Here is a 19625-nt window from a genome sequence, read left to right on the forward strand (position 1 = left end):
CTATAGTACATATACTGTATGTGGAGCTTACATAGGCTTCATGCACTGAAATGTTCACATGCTAATATGCAGTGGTCGTATTATATGTTGCACCTGTATGTAGAAATGAATCTGTCTTTGAAAATATTTACACAAAATGGCTGCTGTGACAATCTCCGCACTAACTGTCATTTAATGCCTACTATAATTTTGGCTCCACCCCTTATTTACATTTGACCAATCAGAAGTTTCTCAGTCAGTGTGTAGTTGGTCTCTGCCGCCAGACATGAGACCTCATGCAGAGAGTGTGAGGGGTTAAAGAGCGCACATTTGAACTTCGGCTTCCCTCAGCTCCTCCCCACTTTCCCGCCATTTTCCCCTGCCTGCTGCTGCTCCCCCCTCACACACACACAAGATGGCGGCAGCCGGAGTGTGGTGCAGACATAAATCTGTCTGATAGGGCCCAAGCCCTCCCCCCCATCCCGCGCCTCCTCCGCTCCCCCCTGGCTGCCGTGCACCCTCCGCTCCCCGCACCCCCCTCCCCGGCTTAAATGTAGGCATTAAATGACAGTGAGGAGATTCTCACAGCAGCCATTTTAGATTAACTTCTACATACAGGTGCAACACATGGGGTATGTGGAGTCTGCAGGGGTATAGGCTCAGGAGGTATGAGTGTCTGGGGTCTGCTGAGTCTGCAATACACAGATGTTTTTATTCCCTTTTCACTGCAGCAAATAAATAACAATATCTTTAGGCATGGGGGACAGATAATTTGTGCTGCAATCCCCCGGGTCGCCGTGCACCCTCCGCTCCCCCCCCCCCCCAGGCCAACCGTGCAAACCGCTCCACCCCCTGTACCGCCGTTCACCCTCCGCTCCCCTTCCCCCCCCAGGCCAACCGTGCAAACCGCTCCACCCCCTGTACCGCCGTTCACCCTCCGCTCCCCCCCCCCCCAGGCCAACCGTGCAAACCGCTCCACCCCCGTACCGCCGTTCACCCTCCACTCCCCCCCTGCCGTGCAACCTCCACTCCTCCGGCCCCAATATTGCCACCTGCACGCACCCTTTCCCACCACCTCTTACCACTCCGCAATAATGGCCGCCACCCTCCCCCCCCCCGCCTCACCCACTGAACACTTAACCCGTATGGGTGAGGAGGGCGCCGGTACGCCAATACAAACTTTTTTCAACAACATCATTTTTATTTACATCCTGGGCAACGCCGGGTATATCAGCTAGTATATTATAAAAAATACCCCCACCTCCCCAATACATTATAAAAAAAACCCCACCTCCCCAATACATTATAAAAAATACCCCCATCGTGGCCTCCCACCATCTCACCCTGGCCCCCCATCACCTCACCCCCCCACCTTACCCCCCCTCACATCACCTCACCCTGCCCCCCCCTCACATCACCTCGCCCTGCCCCCCCTCACATCACCTCACCCTGTCCACACATCACCTCACCCTGCCCCCCCCACATCACCTCACCCTGTCCCCCCCACATCACCTCACCCTGCCCCCCCACATCACCTCACCCTGCCCCCCCCACATCACCTTACCCTGCCCCCCCCCCCACATCACCTTACTCTGCCCCCCCCCACATCACCTTACCCTGCCCCCCCCCACATCACCTCGCCCCCCCATTACCTCACCTCCCCCATCCTTACTCTGGTCTCCCATCACCTCACCCTGACTCCCCCATCACCCCCCAAATTGTGTCCTCACCTTATTGCCTGGAAGGACACAGACTTCTCTAGATGGTGTCCAGGGGTGATCAAGCTGGGGGAGGGGGCAGCCACCACAAAAGCAGAGCATGTGAGTGTCTCCCCAGCCAGAGCAGCGCCAGCCCAGCGGGAGATATCCTGGCAGCCGGGGGAAGCCTTTGCCAAGTCCATCTTAGAGGGGCTGCTCCCATTGAGGTAGTATCGAAGTGGCGATGTAATAATAATATAACAATATAATGAACATTTACCTAAGCTATTTATACTAATGAGTGGGAAGCCTATAAATACCCAGATAGAAATGGATGTATTGATTCCTGAAGATGTTAGTGAAACGCGTACAATCTGTCAAAACTGTGCAGAGAACGCGACAAGGAGTCGTGACAACCGGTACCAGCGCGTCTGACCGCTTCTGCCCACAGTCAAGTCGGCACCGGAAGTGACGTAGGAACACGGAGGGGATACGTGTGCCGGGGATTGAGACGCCACGGATCAGTACTCGTTCCATTCCCTGTACTCATGTACAATGTGAGTGGATCTATACTTATACCTGCTGTTATTCACAATATATATTGAAACACACCACACTACTGTGTATGCGAGTTTCTTTCCTTGCTTTTGGAGTTATACAAGAGGATTGCAACCTAACCTTGGAGAGCCCAACATGGATGTCTCCTTCCACTACGGCTCCAGTTAGAAAGAGAATGAATCTATGACATGCCTTTAACCTAGAGGATATTTGTGAGTGGAACCTCATTTCATCGCACTGGCCGCACTATTGTGTTTTCTATTATTCTTTCATATATTTGCTGTGAACACCCTGTGCTCCCCTCACCTGGAAGACAACAAGAATCGTAAAGACCAAGGAACCATTTTTTTCTAGAGCCTCTTTACATTTATTACCACACGAGATGTATTCACTATTGGTTGTGCTGATGATAAATTAGTTATTCTCTCAAATTTGTGGTGTTATCACTTGCCTGTTGTAATATTTGTTCACTTTAACTTCACAATTTATGTGCACAAGTATTGTATTGCACTGTTAAGTGTGTTACGTGTGTATTATACACATGTAGCCCTTTTTGTGAACCGGCCTGACCCACCCAATCTCACATTGGCCCCTCGTGGTCTAACCGGTTCCTTTCCCTGCAACACACCTGCTCTAAGGGACTACTGGTACTGTATCACACCTGTGGCTCCAGGAGATCTGAGCCTCCGCTAGCTGGGAGCCTGTGGAAACCCTTACCATTACCTGGTGCAGCGCCTCCACTTACCCAGGATCCCCGTGATGAAAGATAGCCCTGGGTAAGAAATACAACACTCATAGATATAATACTAACACTTTACTAACACACAAACAAAGCAGTACACAACATCATAACCTTATGCTCTATCCGCATTACCTCGGCCCAATGTCTGGTGTTCCCACCCAGTGTCCTGTGATCCCCCACACCCAATGTCCCGTACTCCTACGGAGGTCGTGGGTGACTGCGCAGTCACTAAATTAAGCTAGGGCCCAGTTGGTGCACTTATATACTTCAGAGGTACCTTCCGAGCACTCCGATGCTCGGGCCTGCAACTCGCTTCTGAAAGGGTCAGACGTCCGTCTGATCCTATCCAGGTACTTCTGCCGTGGACCCCAACGAGGGTCCCACCGCTCCACGGGAACTCAACCGTCTCTCGGTAACACCACCGTCGCACGGGAACAGCAACCGCCGCTATCCCTTCCTATAACTAACTACTCCTAGAGTGACAGTAACCCTAACCTAGGGCCTGTCCCTGAGGAACCGCAACCTGGGGTGGCTTGGGGAAAACTCCTAGGGCCTGTGGAACAATAACCTGCCCCCTCCCCTAGCTACCCAGTCCTATCTGTAACTCTCTAGCTACTCGCTACTCCTAACACCTGCAGCAGACATACAGCTCACACTGTCAGCCTGCAGACTTCACACACGCTGCACACACTGCGCCCAGCACATGCAGCGACCCACACACACACAGCTGCACTCACACACAGCCACCTGAATCCCGCAGCAAATCCACTGCACTCACGCTGTGCCTATTTGCCAGTGCGCACAGCACTATCCGCTGTGGCACTGCCAAACTGCACCTTCCGCACCTAAAGGTAACCTCCTTATCTAGGGCCGTCCCTTTTCAGTTACCCCCTGCCCTTACCGGGAATTGGGGCCTGCCTGGGGACCTAAGGAGAACCCTTACCTGATGCAGGAGCCACGCGCTCCCTACACCCTTCCTACTCCTTCCTTCTCCTCGTGCAGACTGACTCTCCCAAGCCCGGGAAATGTATCTATATTCCCGGGCTGAGCTTCCTCCAGCCCTATTGGCCGCAATCAGACACCTGATGCCGGTCTCCCTATGCCTCCTGAGAATTGTAGTTCCCAGGGGGCTGCCTAAACACTGGGGCCGCGTGCGCGCTTCTCCCGCGCATGCGCGAACGCCTAATGGCCGCCTCAATTCCTCTTTTCCCTGTCCTGCCCTTGCGCGATCTCTCTGGGGCTGCCTTAACTTTCTACCCCTCTCTGCGCATGCGCGACCTATCTGGGGCCTTCCCTGCGCCTGCCTGCTACCGCGCATGCGCGACCTAACGGCTGATGGCGGCGCCCTGCTCTCGGAGCCGCCCGGACCTCCAGGAATGCCGAGCGCTCCCTTCACTGGCCCCCACCCTCGTGAAGTGCCGGCGGGTCCACCGCTGCCTCCGGCGGCACCCGCGACCCCACGGCACTCGCGGAGAGGGGCCAGAAATCGTGATTTTACCTCGGGGCTACACACATTAAACCCTACACCCTTCCAGTAATTAGGAGCGCCCGATTACATCTCTTTTTCTCTAGCTGCTCCCATTGCCCCGTTTAAACTTCCCTCCACAGACCCTGGGTAATTCAGGCGAGCCCTTGCCTCCTGATTAGTCAGTGAACAGCATCCATGCTGTGATTGGTCACCAGCCCCTCTACCATGCTTTTCTATGGCAGCGGTGAAGCTAGATAAGGGAACCCGATCAGCGCTCCACGGCTCATTCGGATCCTAACGTGTAGGTGATTTAAGCAGTAAGATGCGAGGCTTTGTCATGGACGCGGGAGCAAGACTTTTCAGCTGGACTTCTGAAAGCGCTCTGCCGCAAATTTTACCTGGTATGGACAGTCCCTACCCCCATTGGAGAGTGGAAGCAAGCCCTGGATAACCGTTTGATGTGGCACTCAGCACTGTGTCAGAATTCACCCCTGTATGCCCTGTTTTTGTGAGTATCGCTCTAATTTGTGTTTTTGTGCTGGGCTTGCTGGCTTCGGCTGGAATAAAATGTTTTTATTGAACGGCTTTGTCCTGCCTTTTGCCTTAATCACCTCGGTTAAGTTCCTGTCTCCCGTCACAGTAAGCATTAAACAATAGATAAAACACAAATTAACAATTTCAGTCTAAAGGTTAAAGCAGCAACAGGTCTTGTTATTTTGTGTATAACCATACATCTCTAATAACTTACCTGCATACTCTAGCTTCAACACATTTCAATAAATAGAAGTCTATTAGTAATTGTACAGTTTTTTTGTATTTCAGAGCCCCAAATTATTTTGTATAATGTTCACAACGACTGGAATACATAACAGCTAGTCTAACATTATAATCCTTGTGTTAAGCTAGAGTGATTTAAAGGTGCATTTCTGCATATACCCAAACTGGAACTAGCTAAAAACTAGCTGATCTCTACCCTATGCAAGCACTTATCACATATAATATATTAAAAGCATTTGCATTTTAATAACAGCCGTATCGCTGATCTAATAAGCCACGACTCAGCTGCAAGAAAACACTGGTGTTTCAAGTGGGCTTACTATTTACAATTGTTTAACCCCCCCAGTATAAAATTAGCCCCTTAGCAAGATAGATTTATATCAATCTATATGTATCTGCCCTCTGGCACTGTACGGGTTGTAATTTTTGTTAACTTAATAGTGAATGGGCCTGGAGGGTGGGGAGGTGATTTACGAGAGGCAATGAGAGGGGCCTGCGGAAGGACGGCACAGCCCTAATAGGGTCCTAAAGGCCTGGGGATTGGCCTGCTAAAAGCTACAGTGGGCCGCAGAAAAGGGGGACACAGGCATGAGGGGTCAGTATAGGGGTGAAGCGTAGAGGCCCACAGATTGCTGTGAGAGAATTGGCGGCCAGGAAAGGGGCTTATAAGGAGTGCAGCCTCACGTTAGGGTCGCTGTTAGGGGGGAATTTGACTCGCCGGCCCGGGACAGTAACCCCAGCTGTCCCCACATTGGCAGCCTCAGACACACATGTTATTGTGAGCAAAGTTATATTGTACCAGATCTGAGACACACAGAGCACTACACGCTCTTACTGAAGGAGAGAACCAGAGAAGCACAAATGCTGCATCTTTAAAATAAATTTTTTGACAAAGAGTTTTATTTTTCCTGACATAGGACCCCATGTGACCTGTGATGAACTATGTAAGCAAGTAAACAAAAAGAAAAAAAATAGTATGCAAAAAAAAAAGAAGTGCTAAGAGTATAATAGAAAGGACTTGACTGCAGACAGATTTAGGTCAGCTCTGCGAGGGGTGAGGAGCTTGGAAAACCAATGGCTTTTCTGAAGACAGACATTTCAAGGAACGAATTTATCTCTCCTGTGATGGGGAGATAGAGACCGTTCTGCTCCATGTGGCCTATATTTAAATCTGAAACATCCGCGCCAGTTACACACATGAAAGAACAAACGAGAGGGAATGAAGAAATACATCAAGATGAAGAGGCAAAGGATTCCAGTGAGGGTCCAAAGACCAAGAATTTCATATGGTTCATACTGTATCTTCCAGTAGCCAGTTTAAGTCCAAATGCATTACTGTACCAAAACAAACAGCAGAAAATTAAGAATCATGTACACGGTCCAGCAGCGAGGCATTTCTGCTTCAGTTTATTTTAAGTCCAGCTCCATGTGCAGCGCACAATCGGTCACATTCTCAGGATGAAATAGTATGTCGGAAGATTTTAAAGCCACATAATGGAGTCTTATGATGCATCGCTGCAGTCTGAAAGTCTAACTTAACCTTTTTTGGGTCAATGAGACATACAAAATATGATAATAAAGGTTTCCAAGAGTTCTCTGTAGCTTTCCCCGTTTGTCTCCAAGCCGAGTTCCTCAGAAGGAAGGTGCTGAGAGCTTATGGCACTCTAACTAAGCAGCGTTCTGCTGCTCAATCTTCTGAGAAGCTGGAAATAAAAAAATACAACAACAGTGAGAGTCGTGGGACAGAATCCTATGTCTAGATTGTGCTCTTCAATGTCAATTTCTTCCACTACCAACTGGCACTTTCACATTAAATAAAAAAAGCATTTTGTACCAGAACTTTTTTTTCTTTCTTCTGCATATTTACATGCTACACCCACCCCCACAAACACCTTTCCATTAACAGTGCAGTCTCCACTTTTCACCTTAATCAAAAGCGCTATAATAATGAGGCTGGGACAAGCTGGTCGGGTTTTTAGTGTCTAAACATTGATAGATTTACAACAGCATTGCGTTAACAATAGCCCAATGAGACCAAAGTATTTCCTAAGCATCTCTTTGCAAGGGATGCGAGAGGTATAACGGTGGAAAGAACTAAACCGTGAATGATGGAACCTCCCATCCAAGTCAATAGTGTATAAACTCATTGAATTGTACTGTATGCTTCTGATCTACAGTACTTTTTAGGTATATGAAGCATCCCAACCTAAATGGTTAGGTGGTAGATCGTGAAGTGGTAGGTTAGTAAAAATAATATAAAGAATAAGAATAATATATATATATATATATATATATATATATATATATATATATATATATATATAATATTACTGTATGCTCATTTGCATGTCCGATTCGAAAGCATGGAAAGCATGGATCCCCCCTGCAGGATGGCATGGGCAGCACCATCTCTGGAACCGCGGCTTGAAGCTCTCGCAAGCCCTGGCTCCGGAGACAGCAAGTCTCACTACTACAGTACAGCTGTACAGCACACAGCACTAAAAACTCATGTAGACCGCAAGCTTTAGAAGAAAATGCATGGCTTTGATCAGATGGCACATATATTTCAGCCACTACAGATACTTCATCCCACCTGCTGTCTTTGTAACTGTATCTAGAATAAAAATGCCTACATCAATCTCAGGCACAATGGCCTTGGCCGTCACCATCATAGCTACATGCAAGTGATTTAGTACAGTATAATCAGGATTGTTTTTCAATTCTGGACCAGCGAGGTCAGCCCAGAGCTGAACAAGATTGTGTGCCCTGTCAGGTCGCACCACCCTGGTGCAATTCCAAAACACAAAACAGCATAACTGGTTGATGTAAGGCTGTCTTCAATTTAGTGTTACTCTATGTTACAGGAAAGGGCTAAGGTGGAGTGGTCAACTCCAGTCAAGGGCCACCAACAGGTTAGCTTTTTAATGGTATCTCTGCTTCAGCACAGGTGGCTCAATCTACAACTGTGTTGGCTATTCCTGTGAAAAAGTGTGTTCTGAGGAAAAACAAGCTCACGTCTAGAACAGCGGTTTTAAACTTGTCCACAAGGACCCCCAACAGACCAGGTTTTAAGGATATTCCTGCCCAAGTACAGGTAGTTCAGTCCAAATGATTGAGCCACCGGTGTTCATGGAAGGATAACAACTGCGGAGCCACTCAGACTTCCTGAACCAGCAGGTGAGCTACAGCACCGGGGACAATACCCATGTAGTGGCCAGATATTCCGTGGCAGGGGAGGGGGGGGAGGGGGGAACAGGTGCTACACCTGTTATGTGTAATTGTATCTCCATTTATGTAAAATTATGTTTTCAATAAAATTCAAGTTTAAAAAAAAAAAAGCCCCAATCTTAAAACCAGCTGCCATGTCCCACAAATGTACCTGGAGTTAGTTATCTTCTGTTGCAGTTTATTGTACTTGTCTGGGGTGCGGCAAGTCCTAATCAAACAACGGATGAAATGAAACAGAATAAGAACGCTGGCATATACAGTAACATAATATGGATCAGTTAATTCAGCCCCCGCAACTGGCTGAACCTTCTACATTTAGCTGCTCGTGTGTATTTTTGTAGAGATTGGGGTACGCTCCTCCTTTTATGGTTTTCTCTAAATGGATTATTATAACAGTTATCTGGTGCAGAGGAGATTTAGCGCTTCCCACACACACTACAAAAATACTGTTTCAGGATCTATCTTGGACAGTTTCTCTGAGTTTAAGCTGCTGAATACACAAAGTCCTAAATCTCATTAATGGTTTTACTGGTATATACACATTTTTGGATCATGATTGAATTTATTTACACGTAATCACATCAACTATATAATTTGTAGATATATTTGAACACAAATATTTCCCAGTCATTTATCACAAGAAGATCACAAGTTATTTCACATAGGAAGCGCCTCTTTGAGGTTTCATATATGTATTTTGCCATTGTGGGAGTGACTGACGTGCATTAGAGAACTGAAAGCATGGTGGAGATGAGGAAAATCTGCCGGGATGAGGATATTTAAATACAGAACAGTATCCTGCGGCGCTCAAAAACTCAGTGACAAAAGTCAAATAGACATTTAAAGTCTTAGTGATGCAGACATACAGAGGCGACACACTTTATTCTAACTCGGCTAGTTCTGCAAATTTCGGTATATCCCGGTGATGTTCGGTTTTGTATAGTTTTCGGCCGGAGTGTATTGCGTTAAATTCCCGGCTGTGATTTAAGCATTTTATTCCCACTGGCTGCAATACTGCAATGCCGTGTAAAAACACATGGGGGCGTTTGCGAGCTGTTGTCTTTAAAGCCGTCCCCTATAACCCCTAACATACAGTACTGTACATTTTTATTCATAGTGTACATGTGCAGGGGGTCTCCGGAGCTGAACCGCATTGGTTTCAGTTCGGGGGACCCTCTGCAACCCGAGATACAGACCCCTTTATGAGGTGCCGGTATCCCTCTGCGTTTAAAGGTCCCGATCACGTGACTGCGGCATGTAAACCAAGCAGAGGGATACCGGCACCCCCTAAAGGGGCCTGTATCTCGGGGAGCAGGGGGTCCCCGGACCTAAAACCAAAACGTTTCTGCTCCGGAGACCCTCTGCACATGTACAGTATGAATAAAACACACACATCAATAAAGAATCGTTCTTTACCTTAGCGGCTATGTGCTATGGTAACGAAGCAGCATTTCTGTATTTTAATTATATTGTACAGTGAGCAGGGGGTTCCCTAAGCCAGAAATTAATGCTCAGGGAACCCCCTGCTCCTGCACAAAATTATTAAAATACAGAAATGCTGCTTCATTACCATAGCGTATAGCCGCTAAGGCAATGAAGGGTTAAGGCAGAATAAACAATAAATACATTAAATACATATTTTTAATGTGTGTGTTAAACCTCCCTGCCTTCACTGTAATCTATGGAAAAAAAACCTCCCCCTATTGTGTGTGTTAAACCTCCCTGCCATCACTGTAATCTATGTAAAAACCCCTCCCCCTATTGTGTTTGCTAAACTTCCCTGCCTTCACTGAAATCTTTGTAAAACCTCCTCCCCTATTGTGTTTGCTAAACTTCCCTGCTTTGACTAATATGTGTAAACCCCCCTCCCCCTAATGTGACGGTTAAATCTCCCTGGCCTGTGTTTCTGTGACTGCAGTGTACTGTATGTAAATGTGGGGAGGGGGATCCCGTGTAAATAACCACAGTCACACCCACTACCCACTACCTACCTGCACATGGCCCCTCTACTGCTGCAAAAAAGAGACAAAAATTAAAACATACAAAGTAATGTCCCCTAACCCCTTAATCACCATAGCGGTTATTAACCGCTACAGTCATTAAGGGGTTAACCCACCCTCACCCACCACTCGGGATGCCTACATACCCTCCCACACTAACCCCCCCCGTGAGGCCTAACCACCCTCACCCAGTACCCACAAGGGAGGCCTACCCACATACCGTTGGGGAAACACCCCCCACCCCCAGTACACACAATAAAAACAATACAGTGACCCACAATAAACATCATTATATTTATTAAATACATTACCCACCCCCTGTGCCCCCCCATACATACAAGATTTATTATTTTACATACAGGGTTCATAACGCAGCCCCACGCGAGTCCCCGGTGGGCTGGCGGGGCACCTGGACAGACCTACAGTTTACCAGCAGCCCTTTTTACACAGGTTCTGGAGGCCTGCTGGTGGGTCCCGCCAGCACCATGGCCCCCAGGTGGTCTCCTTGGGTCACCGTGGGCCACAATTGGGTCCCCACGGTAGGCCCGCGGATGTCTGGGAGCCCCGGGTCAGACCCACAGGTGTCTGCGGGGCCTCGGGTGGTTCCCTCGGGGGTCTGGGGAACTCACGAGTGCTCACTATGGGTCCGCGGTGCCCCCACAGAAGTGGGACCACACATCATCATCCCCACACCTACGGGTCGGCGGTGCCCCCACAGAAGTGGGACCACACATCTTCATCCCCGCAGACTACGGGTCGGCGGTGCCCCCACAGAAGTGGGACCACACATCTTCATCCCCGCATGTGTCACCCGTGGAACCACCAGCCTGATACCCGTGGGATACACGAGGCGATCCGCAGGTGGTATCCAGAGGTCCCACGCAGAACCACGGAACCAACCCTGAATGTAAAAAAAATAAACCTGGCCTATACATTCAATACATACACCCCCCTCCCCCCCAACACCTACAGTACAATAATGTGCAAAATAACTATTATCCAGATATGGATAATACTGTAGATTAATTGCCCATTATTAAAAACATTAACTAGCATATTAAAATAAATAAAGTACTACTGACCTCATCAATACGAAGTGTCCGTCGCCAGCAACATCCTTGTCTTGTCCACAAAATACATAGCAAATACAAAGCCAATACATTGCAATTACATTCAGATATCAATTAACCCCCTAAACACCTTATCAGATTATAACCGCAAATGTGATTAAGGGGTTAAGCCACACTGGCCCGATACCCACCCTTCACCCATGAATTTGTACAGTGGCTTCATCATGCAACTATATATATATATATATATATATATATATATACTGTATACAGAGAGAGAGAGAGATTATATATATATTAACCCCTTAATCGCCTTTGCGGTTATTATCTGATAAGGTGTTTAAGGGGTTAATTGATATCTGAATGTACTTGCAATGTATTGGCTTTGTATTGGCTATGTATTTTGTGGTGTATGGTGTTCAGGGATAGCCTTGGTTTTAAAGGTTGTATTCTGGTTGGTACTTATATTTGTTCACAGGCTAAATTGTTCTGCTCCAGGCGTGAATTAGTTAATTGTTTCATTGTTCGGGATGGAGTGTCAATAGTTTAGGGATGTAAATAATGATTGCTAATTGATTTTTGTTTACTTGATTGGTTGTAATGTATTGATTGGAATGTGAGGTGTTTCATTGGCATTTGATGAATTAGATTGTGAGATCAGTTAGGATTATTAAAGGAAATTGATTTTATTGTAGTGTGTCTGTATGGAGAAGTGTTATTTGTAGGACAGTATGGTTTTGATAACCCTTCTACATTTATTTGTATATTGGTTCATCATGTGTGTGTATATACTGTGTGTATATATATATGTGACGTCAATGAAAAGCACCCCCTTGAGAAAGGTCCTATTCCAGGACCGAAACGTCGGATTGGGTGACTTATCTTTTTTATTCAGATGCCCAATACAGTTTTTCATGATTACTGAACCGAGTGCAGTCTTTCTTTACCGGACGAGAGAATGGTAATGTTGTTTTTCTATTATTTGAGACTAGCACCTGTCTATATGAACCAGTACATTGAGTGCAAGCTGTGATGTTGGTTTTTATATATATATATATATATATATATATATATATATATATATATATATATATATATATATATATATATATATATAATCTCTCTCTCTCTCTCTCTCTGTATACAGTATATATACAGTATATATATATAGTTGCATGATGAAGCCACTGTACAAATTCATGGGTGAAGGGTGGGTATCAGGCCAGTCTGGCTTAACCCCTTAATCACCTTTGCGGTTATTATCTGATACGGCGTTTAAGGGGTTAATTGATATCTGAATGTAATTGCAATGTATTGGCTTTGTATTTGCTATGTATTTTGTGGGCAAGACAAGGATGTTGCTGGTGACGGACACGTCGTATTGATGAGGTCAGTAGTACTTTATTTATTTTAATATGCTAGTTAATGTTTTTAATAATGGGCAATTAATCTATTATCCATATCTGGATAATAGTTATTTTGCACATTATTGTACTGTAGGTGTTCGGGGGGGTGTATGTATTGAATGTATAGGCGAGGTTTATTTTTTTTACATTCAGGGTTGGTTCTGTGGTTCTGTGTGGGACCTCTGGAGACCTCCTGCGGATCGCCTCGTGTATCCCTCGGGTATCAGGCTGGTGGTTCCACGGGTGACACATGCGGGGATGAAAATGTGTGGTCCCACTTCTGTGGGGGCACCGCCGACCCGTAGTCTGCGGGGATGAAGATGTGTGGTCCCACTTCTGTGGGGGCACCGCCGACCCGTAGGTGCGGGGATGATGATGTGTGGTCCCACTTATGTGGGGGCACCGCGGACCCGTAGTGAGCACTCGTGAGTTCCCCAAACCCACGAGGGAACCACCCGAGGCCCCGCAGACACCTGTGGGTCTGACACAGGGCTCCCAGACATCCGCAGGCCTACCGTGGGGACCCAATTGTGGCCCACGGTGACCCAAGGAGACCACCTGGGGGCCATGGTGCTGGCGGGACCCACCAGCAGGCCTCCAGAACCTGTGTAAAAAGGGCTGCTGGTAAACTGTAGGTCTGTCCAGGTGCCCGCCAGCCCACCGGGGACTCACGTGGGGCTGCGTTATGAACCCTATATGTAAAAGGATAAATCTTGTATGTATGGGGGGGCACAGGGGGTGGGTAATGTATTTAATAAATAGAATGATGTTTATTGTGGGTCACTGTATTGTTTTTATTGTGGGTACTGGGGGTGGGGGTGGGGGGTGTTTCCCCAACGGTATGTGGGTAGGCCTCCCTTGTGGGTACTGGGTGAGGGTGGTTAGGCCTCACGGGGGGGGGGGGTTAGTGTGGGAGGGTATGTAGGCATCCCGAGTGGTGGGTGAGGGTGGGTTAACCCCTTAATGACTGTAGCGGTTAATAACCGCTATGGTGATTAAGGGGTTAGGGGACATTACTTTGTATGTTTTAATTTTTGTCTCTTTTTTGCAGCAGCGGAGGGGCCATGTGCAGGTGGGTAGTGGGTAGTGGGTGTGGGTGTGGTTATTTACACGGGATCCCCCTCCCCACATTTACATACAGTACACTGCAGTCACAGAAACACAGGCCAGGGAGATTTAACCGTCACATTAGGGGGAGGGGGGCTTACACAGATTAGTCAAAGCAGGGAAGTTTAGCAAACACAATAGGGGGAGGGGTTTTTACATAGATTTCAGTGAAGGCAGGGAGGTTTAACACACACAATATAGGGAGGGTTTTTTACATAGATTACAGTGAAGGCAGGGAAGTTTAACACAAACAATATGGGGAGGGGTTTTTACATAGATTACATTGAAGGCAGGGAAGTTTAACACACACAATATGGGGAGGGGTTTTTACATAGATTACAGTGAAGGCAGGAAGGTTTAACACACACATTAAAAATATGTATTTAATGTATTTATTGTTTATTCTGCCTTAACCCTTCATTGCCTTAGCGGCTATACGCTATGGTAATGTAGCAGAATTTTTGTATTTTAATAATATTGTGCAGGAGCAGGGGGTTCCCTGAGCATTCATTTCTGGCTTAGGGAACCACCTGCTCACTGTACAATATTATTAAAATACAGAAATGCTGCTTCGTTACCATAGCACATAGCCGCAAAGGTAAGGAATGAGTCTTTATTGATGTGTGTGTTTTATTCATACTGTACATGTGCAGAGGGTCTCCGGAGCAGAAATGTTTTGGTTTTAGGTCCAAGGACCCCCTGCTCCCCGAGATACAGGCCCCTTTAGGGGGTGCCGGTATCCCTCTGCTTGGTTTACAGGCCGCGGTCACGTGATCGGGACCTTTAAATGCAAAGGGATACCGGCACCTCATAAAGGGGCCTGTATCTCGGGAAGCAGGGGGTGCCCGGACCTGAAACCAACACGGTTCAGCTCCGGAGACCCCCTGCACATCTACACTATGAATAAAAATGTATTTCAAATGTATTTATTTATATTCATTTATTTATTTAGATTTATTTATTTATTTTTGGGCGGCTGCTGTGTGTGAGATTTTTTTATTGTGGGCAGCGGGGGTGGGTGAAGGGGGTATTAGCCCCAACGGTGGTTGTTTAGGGCTTGCGGGGGGTAGCGGGAGGGGTTAACCACTTCATGACCGTTGCGGTATTAACTGCTACAGTCGTGAAGGGGTTAAATGCACCCGCAACCCCCCCGCAAGTCCTAAACTCACACCAAGGGCCAAATACCCCCTTCACCCACCCCCACTACCCACAATAAAGCGGGCACGGTGGGTTAACCCCTTCATTGCCTTAGCGGCTATACGCTATGGTAATGAAGCAGCATTTCTGTATTTTTAATAATATTGTGCAGGAGCAGGGGGTCCCCTGAGCATTAATTTCTGGCTTTGGGAACCCCCTGCTCACTGTACAATATTATTAAAATACAGAAATGCTGCTTCGTTACCGTAGCACATAGCCGCTAAGGTAAGGAATGAGTTTTTATTTATATATGTGTTTTATTTATACTGTAGATGTGCAGAGGGTCTCCGGAGCACAACCGCTGTGGTTTTAGGTCCGGGGACCCCCTGCTCCCCGAGATACAGGCCCCTTTAGGGGGTGCCGGTATCCCTCTGCTTTGTTTACATGCCGCGGTCACGTGATTGGGACCTTTAAATGCAGAGGGATACCGGCACCTCATAAAGGGGCCTGTATCTCGGGGAGCAGGGGGTCCCCGGACCTGAAACCAACGCAGTTCAGCTCCGGAGACCCCCTTGCACATCTACACTATGAATAAAAATGTATTTGAAATAATTTTTAATGTGCCGATGTTTGCGCAGAGAGAGCAGCGGATCTCTCTCTGCTGCAAACACATCTCGCCCCCGCCGGCCCATAGTATCATTGATGTGCATATACAGTACTGTATGTTAGGGGTTATAGGGGTTGTTGTTATACAGTATATATATACTGTACTGTATATATATATATATATACTGCATTACAATTCATGAATTTATGCCATCTGGCGGACACGCGAAGCATTGCAGCCTATTAAATCCTGAACCATTATAAATTAACACATCAGCCGCGCGTCAGCCGGGCATGACCCCTGGCTTGGAACGCGGCATGCTCCGGGTGAACAGTGTCGCATTCCAGGTACCTGCCAGGGACAAGCCGGTGATTTGTTAGAATAACGTCTGCCGCAGCAGTAATGCACAAAGTTTCGGGAAAAATCCCTTCTTTGGATGCATAATCGTACAGCTCCGGAAGGAATTTCCTCCGAAACGTTGTGCATTATATCTGCATCATTAAGACTTTAAATGTCTATTTGACTTTTGTCACCGAGTTTTTGAGCACCGCAGGATACTGTTCTGTATTTAAGTCTAAGGGGCGATATACGCTGGGATTCTCACTTTCCTGCTAGAGCCCCAACCCCCATCATCTTTGGCTCCTTTGAAGTGACTGACCTGCTGCATTCTTCCTTTGCTCGGCCATTGTGTAGATTTCCTACAGGTGTTTAGGCTGATCATTACTTAGCGGGGCTGTCAGCGAGTGATACCACGAGAGATCTTGGCCCTGCACCCCTAAACAAGACAAAGTCTCATCACATCCATGCGTATGTACAGCTCATAACAGTCTGGAAGATGCATGCCGTGGAATGTCCCTTTTACTAGGACATTGGCAGGCTGTATTTCACAGCTTCTCGTGAGGCCAATATCCCTGATAACCATTACTAGGTGCTACTTTTATTCGAAAAGCATCACCTGGGTGATTTAAATGTCACCAAGTATATTTCACACTAAAAAAAAAAGGACTTGCATTTATGCTATAATAAGGCTGCTGGCTACTGACTCAATGCTGGCTCCTCCTACACCACATCACATGGAGAAACGCGTAGGAGACAGCATTGAGTCAGTAGTGTGTGAAGTGGACACAGAGGAAGTCATAAGTGGTGAGCGGAAAATCTTGACATTTGCAGCAAAGTAAGCTGATCAGCCTGCTACCCTGCTACCCTTCCAAGCTGCAATACAGCGACTCTGGAGGTGAACCGGAGGAGAAAATTGGAAGATGCCCAGGACGGTCCCATCTGACGGCGCACACCAAGGTGATCCACGGCCCCCGCCTACTCACAGAGTCCCAGCAGTGTGAGCGCTCGGTCCAGCTATGTGGCAGGACGGTCCAGGCGTTATCCCCAGAGAGGAAGGAGCTGACAGCCAGCAGCATTTAAGGCTACCACCTTTCTCACAGGCAACTCTGACCTTTACACACTTTTACCAGTTCAGCTATATGATATTTAGCAATATCACTTTTAACAATTTTTTATGTATTTAATGTATGTTTTTGCATTAGTAGTGCACCATATATGTATATTTTAATTACTATTGACCACTCACTTTGAAGGTGAATATAAAGTTGATTCCATTTTTCCATTGCGCCTCCACTTAAAGCTGCAGTTCAGTCTATATCCTGCATGTGTGTTTTTTTTAATAAATCAGTTCTGTAGTAAGAAATAATACTTTTAGCATTTTCTGTTTTTAAAAAAACAACTTTGAAAGACCAATTTTCTTGTATTCTATTTTAACAGCCATTTGCTAAGGCACTGCCCCTTCATGTCCTGTCACAAACCCAGGCACACCCCTTTGTCAGCACTGCCCTCCCTCTCTCTAAACGTGCACTAGCATCTGGTCACATGATCTTCCTCATAGTACATTCAAGGAAGCTGGAGAAAAGGGATCAGCCATGCATAGCAGCTCGGATAGGCGATTTCAAACTTATTACAGTGTTTATTCCATTCATTGCACGTGTATATAATGTAAAATTGTAATAATTCCATTTATAGCAAACGTGTATATGTGAATATTATTTAGATGTATATGTATGTTACTGAAATGTGGAGTGAGTGTGTAAGTAAATACACACAATACACTTCCACTGCATATATATATATATATATATATATATATATATATATATATATATATATATATATATATATATATATATATATATATATATATATATATATATTATATATATTATATATTATATATGTATGTATATGTGAAGTTATGTGAGTAAAAAAGTGACAAAAACCCTCCATAGCAAGGCAAATAGCAAATGGAAATATTACTGTATGCTCATTTGTATGTATATATATATTTATATACACACACACTTCAAATACGGATAGTGATTCACGTAAATGATATATATATTCACTTTCTGGGAGTATAAGAGTGACTGTCCTGTTGTTCCTTTTTTTGTATCCATCATTGAATGGTATGCACCCTCTCTTTACGTTTATTTTATACTAGCTGAGAGACCCGGCGTTGCCCGGGATGTAATGTTCCCGCTCCTCTCTCTCTCCTCACCCCTCCCCCTCTCTCTGTTTGTCCCCCATTCACATCAATCCAGTTCCCCCCCTCCCTCCTTTACAGCTTCATGCAGTGTGTGTGCGTCAGTCATTGTGTGTGCGTCAGTCAGTCAGTGTGTGTGCGCGCGCGTCAGTGAGTCTGACGCAGAAACACAAACACACACACAGACTGACTGACGCACACACACACACAGTCAGTGTGTGCGTGTGCCTCAGTCAGTCAGTGTGTGCGTGCGGCAGTCAGTCAGTCATTCAGTCAGTGTGTGGGTGTGGGGGTGTGCGCGCGCGCGCGTCATTAAGTGTGTGTGTGTCAGTCAGTGTGTGTGTGTGTGTCAGTCAGTGTGTGTCAGTCAGTGTGTGTGTGTGTGTGTGTGTGTGTGTGTGTGTGTGTGTGTGTGTGTGTGTGTGTGTGTGTGTGTGTGTGTGTGTGTCAGTGTGTCAGTGTGTGTGTGTGTGTGTCAGTGTGTGTGTGTCAGTGTGTGTGTGTGTACCATTCATTGTGTGTGTGCGCGCGTCAGTCTGTGTGTGTGTGCGCGTGGGTGTGGGGGTGTGCGCGCGTGCGTCAGTCAGTGTGTGTGTGTGTGTCAGTCAGTGTGTGTGTGTGTCAGTGTGTGTGTGTGTGTGTGTGTGTGTTTGTTTGTGTCAGTGTGTGTGTGTGTGTGTGTGTGTCAGTGTGTGTGTGTGTGTGTGTGTGTGTGTGCAGCAGTCAGTGTGTGTGTGTGCAGCAGTCAGTGGGTGTGTGTGCAGCAGTCAGTGTGTGTGTGTGTGTGTGTGTGCGCGCGTCAGTCTGTGTATGTGTGCGTGTGGCTGTGAGGGGTTGTGTGCATGCGGCTGTGAGGGGTTGTGTGCGTGCGTCAGTATGTATGTGTGTGTGTCAGTCAGTGCGTCAATCAGTCAGTGTGTGTGTGTGTGTGCGTGCATCAGTCAGTCAGTGTGTGCGTGCGTCAGTGTGTGTGCGTGCGTCAGTCAGGGTGTGTGCGTGCGTCAGTCAGGGTGTGTGCGTGCGTCAGCCAGGGTGTGTGCGTGCGGCTGTCAGTGTGTGTACGTGTGGCTGTCAGGGTTTGTGTGCGTGCGCCAGTCAGGGTTTGTGTGCGTGCGCCAGTCAGGGTTTGTGTGCGTGCGCCAGTCAGGGTGTGTGTGCGTGCGTCAGTCAGGGTGTGTGCGTGCGTCAGTCAGGGTCTGTGCGTGCGTCACTCAGGGTGTGTGCGTGCGTCAGTCAGGGTGTGTGCGTGCGTCAGTCAGGGTGTTTGCGTGCGTCAGTCAGGGTGTGTGAGTGCGTCAGTC

General features: G+C 46.9%; 1 pseudogene; it reads right to left on the reverse strand.

Annotated features, from left to right (window-relative positions):
• Positions 1-6595: 6595 nt before the first annotated feature.
• LOC142486401 (importin-8-like) overlaps positions 6596-19625 on the reverse strand; it is a 109473-nt pseudogene continuing 96443 nt past the window's right edge.

Source organism: Ascaphus truei, unplaced genomic scaffold (genome assembly GCF_040206685.1).
Source record: "Ascaphus truei isolate aAscTru1 unplaced genomic scaffold, aAscTru1.hap1 HAP1_SCAFFOLD_842, whole genome shotgun sequence".
NCBI lineage: Eukaryota > Metazoa > Chordata > Amphibia > Anura > Ascaphidae > Ascaphus > Ascaphus truei.